This window comes from Symphalangus syndactylus, chromosome 8, assembly GCF_028878055.3.
Source record: "Symphalangus syndactylus isolate Jambi chromosome 8, NHGRI_mSymSyn1-v2.1_pri, whole genome shotgun sequence".
NCBI classification, from domain to species: Eukaryota; Metazoa; Chordata; class Mammalia; order Primates; family Hylobatidae; genus Symphalangus; species Symphalangus syndactylus.
This window is the reverse complement of record NC_072430.2, coordinates 128144571-128149487: the sequence shown is the minus strand read 5'-3', so window position 1 is coordinate 128149487 and position 4917 is coordinate 128144571.

Here is a 4917-nt window from a genome sequence, read left to right as displayed (position 1 = left end):
TTTTGATGCCTATTTATGCTCTAAAGAAATGAAGAGCTCAAGGTTCCTCTGCTCACGTGATTGCCTGAAATCATAGCTTATTTATCCAGTTTGAAGCAGTGCTGGACCTTCGGTGAGAAGAGAGATGTAGCTGAACATGTTTATAGAAATGGAAGCCCTTCCTACATTTTTCAGAAACCCAACTTACCCATATCTCATCTGCAAAAACCCAGTGATGAGGTGAGTTGAGATTTAAGTAAGAAGTTCAATGTGTTAATCCATTTTGTGTTGCTATAGAAAAATATGTGAGACCAGGCAGTTGGCTCATGGCTCTGCAGACTGTACAAGCATGGCACCAGCACCTGCTCGGCTTCTAGTGAGGCCTCAGGAAGCTTCCAATCATGGTGGAAGGTAAAGGGGGAAGATGGTGAGAGAAGGAGCGAGAGCAGAAGGTGCCACACTCTTTAAACAACCAGCTCTCACATGAACTAATAGAGTGAGAACTCACTCATTGCTGTGAGGATAGCATGAGGGATCTGCCTCCATCATCCCCACCTTCCACTATTGCCCCACTCCAACACGGGGGTAAAATTTTCAATATGAGACTTGGAGGGAACACACATCCAAACCATATCTCTCAATGAAGTCTTTTATCCTAGCTAAGAGCCCATCATTCTCCAGCACGCTAAAATATTCAGAAATTAATTTAAAAATATTTCACATATGTTAAAATAAGGTCATAAAAACTTGATGAGCATGACTGGGAACTTACTAAGCAATTATGATCAGGCCCTAAGGCAAGTATAGTAAAATCAGTTATTAGGGAGTAGATTAGTTACCTTGTTAGCTGTGCGAACTTGGGCAAACAGCTCAGTTTCTTCAGCTTTAAAATGAGGGATTGTGTAACCTGATCTCTATTAATCTTTTCAGCTCTAACACTTCAAGGTGTTAAGTTACCTACCTGGGTTGTTTTCATGTCTCATTTTCATGTCATCTTATAAACTTCTAAAGTCGACCTACTTTGTCCTCTATATAGTTTTGGTCTGAAGAGACAAAGAGAATGTAATCCACATTTACTGTGCCAGAGGAAACTGTAAGATTAATACTACCATCTCTAATTACTTTAATTAATACTATCATCTTTAATTACTTTAACAAATGTTTATTTCTCCTATGTTTATGGACTACCTCTAGCTTTTTATATGTCTCATACCATTTAATTTTAAAGGACCCGACATTTTCTAAACCTTGAAGGTTATATTTTCTCTCTGTGTGCATCTTGAAGAATTATCTTTGTTTGCATTACGTATTTATGCTGTTTAGTTAAAAGCATTAGCAACTGTCTTAACTTGTATTCATAAGGCCTTTTTCAAAAACAGTCTTGACTTTGTAGTTGGTGGACTGATAGATGTGGTTGCTAAAACGCTGACATTCTAAAAATAAATCTTAGTTAAATTTACAATACAATTACATAATACCAAAAGGGAGAGTTCCAGAGATATCCATTGAAAAGGTGTTTTTACCTTAGTTTATGATACTATGTTATTGGATTAATGCACTGAATTACTGAAGCTGTCCTCCTCTCCACCCTCTCCAATGTGAGGAAGTACTTTATGAAAAGTTGTCTGTCACACTTGACAAAACTAAAGCAAAAGCAATGATATGCAAATAATTTATTATCTATATTCTTAAAGAATTGTTAATTTTCACCTAATAGTAGGAAAATTAAAGATCTCTCAGATTTTCCAGTCATATGGGTTGAATTAGCATGAACCACACACATATGAATGTTTTGGTCTGGCCAGTAATTCCACTTACATGAAATCTTGCTTCACATTAGACAATAGAATGAAATAAGATGCCAGAAAAATAGAAATTATATATATTTTTTAATTTTTATTTATTTATTTATTTTTATTATACTTTAAGTTCTAGGGTACATGTGCACAACGTGCAGGTTTGTTACATAGGTATACATGTGCCATGCTGGTTTGCTGCACCCATCAACTCGTCATTTACATTAGGTATTTCTCCTAATACTATCCCTCCCCCAGTCCGCGACCCACCGACCGGCCCTTGTGTGTGATGTTCCCCACCCTGTGTCCATGTGTTGTCATTGTTCAACTCCCACCTATGAGTGAGAACATGCGGTGTTTGGTTTTCTGTCCTTGTGATAGTTTGCTTAGAATGATGGTTTCCAACTTCATCCACTTTAAGGCTATGAGGGTCCCAGCCCATTTGCAAAATGAACTTTGATTCTCTCTGATTTTGGTGGGGCCTTCTTCAGCCTTCTTCTTGCTAACATGGGAATGACATTGGCTACCTGTGGTAGATTGCACATTTGGACCACTAATCCTTCCTTTGGCTCTCTCCTCATCATTTGTGACATGACTTTGCAGCTCCTCCCATCAAGTGGTGGAGTCTATTTCTCTAGTCCCGGAGTCTGCACCGGTCTTGTGACTTTCTTTGATCCAAGAAATGCTGTGGGCCGGGCGTGGTGGCTCAAGCCTGTAATCCCAGCATTTTGGGAGGCCGAGGCGGGCGGATCACGAGGTCAGGAGATCGAGACCATCCTGGCTAACACAGTGAAACCCCATCTCTACTAAAAATACAAAAAATTAGCCAGACGTGTTGGCGGGCGCCTGTAGTCCCAGCTACTCGGGAGGCTGAGGCAGGAGAATGGCATGAAACCGGGAGGCGGAGCTTGCAGTGAGCCGAGATCGCGCCATTGCACTCCCGCCTGGGAGACAGAGCAAGACTCTGTCTCAAAAAAAAAAAAAAAAAAAAAAAAAAAAAAAAGAAATGCTGTGGAAGCATTCCAGTGCCCATCCTAGAACCGAAAATATTTTGCAGGCCTCCACTTGCTCTTGGCTCCCTGTATGCATCATTTAAACAAACTCAGGCCAGCCTGCTGTATGATGAGAGCTCATATGGAGAAGTCAGCCAAATTGTTCCAGCCAAGCCACCAGAAATGTGACCTAAGACAGCCAAGAATGCCCCAAACTAGCCCAGATCAGAAGAATCACCCAGCTGAGCCCAATCTACTTTGTCACCCAAAAGATGTATAAGCTGGGCTAATGGTTGTTGCTTCATGCTTGTAAGTTTTGGGGAGGTTTTTTTTTAAGCAGCAGGAGATAAGTGACATCCTATCCAAATTGCTTCATTGAGATGTTCTCTCATAATTTTCACCTAAAATTTCCCACATTATAAACTTGTAGTTTATATTCTTTAACAATCCAAACTCTCCAAATGGCTTCATTAAAACAAGCTGAACAGGTAAAGTACGTTCTGAATAGATGTGAATGATTCTCCTAGAGATAAGTTGCATTAAAAATGGAAACCACCCAAATTAATCTTAATTTCTGGAATTTGGGAATGACACCTAGATCGTTCCTCCTTACCCCAAAACACTTCCAGGTTGGACAATGACAAGTAGTGAATGGAAATATTGGCCTCTTTGTCATCCCAGTTTTAATTTATCTTAACATAGAGTTTCAGTAGGGAAGGTAGGAAATGTTTATATTTAACATTTAATTACCTCTTTCATACCTTTTGGAATTGAAGCATCCTCTTTTGGTGCATTAGTTTTTAATAAAATTATTCTTAATCTTTATTGAAAAACAGTAATGTATGCTCTCCCAAGAAAAGCTAACTAATATACTTTCCCAGCTTATTTGATAAATAAAAGTTATATATATTTAAGGTATATAATGTGATGATTTGATTTATGTATACATTGTAAAATCATTACCACAAACAAATTAATGAACACAAACAAATCACCTCACATAGTTACCATGCGTGTGTATGTGTTGATAAGATCTACTTTTTTTTTTTTAGCAAATTTTAAGTACACAATGAAGTATAATTAACATGGCCATCATACTGTACATTAGATATCCAGAATTTATCTTATGATTGAAACTGTAAAAGCTAAATAACATTTATTCTTTTCGCATTCATCAAGCACTTATTTTAGGCTATGTATTGTTCTAAACTTTTATATACATTGATTTAGTTCATCTTATAGCAACATTATGCAGGAGATACTATTTCCACGTTTTGCAGATGACGAAACTGAGACACAGAGAAGCCAGATGGCTTGCCCAAGGTTGCACAGGCTGCATAGACCAAGCTTCACCCTGGTGTTCTACTATATACTCCAAGGAGACACTTGGTATCATTAACAGCATATATTTCACTTATTTAAAATGCTTTGGTTTTCTTATGGTAAACACAGTCTTAGACAAACATAATAAGCATATTGCAGTATTTAGTACATAACATATTTTATAAAACAACGTCATTTATAAAATATATTGGCCCCAAGTATCTCTTCCCTAATTTTTATATATCCTTTAATAAATCAGTTTGTGTGACCTAGATAGTTTCCAGAGCCATTCTCTATCTAACTTAGAGCTTGACTGAACCTTTAATTGATAATAGAGTAATAGCTCTTTGCTGTATAAGTCTTGGAGGACTGATGAGATAATTTTGCAGAGTGCTTTTCAAGAGCAGAAAAATATAGTGTTATATTTCAACACGTCTTTTTCTTTGCACTATTTTTATCACTGAGTTTGAGCAGTAGGCAGATAATGAACTTACCCTTAACATGATAAAACTCAATCATGTATTTTAGACAATGAATCAGTCATTCTGTAATGTTCAATGGATAATTTAAATGCAGAGTTTGCTGCAGAAGGAAACCTTCTCTGCCTATATAAAAGCAAGAACATTTACCAGTAAAACAGACCTTTTATCCAGACCTCTTGCTGTAAGGCAAGAGGATTCACCACTGTTGCAGCATCACAATATTCCTCATGAGAAAAATTAAATTCAGCTAATTGGTTGCATTTACAGTCCATGTAACATATGCACTTAAATTATTAAGCATCACTAATGTTCTAGAATCTCCCCAAGAAAGCCAGAAACCAGGCT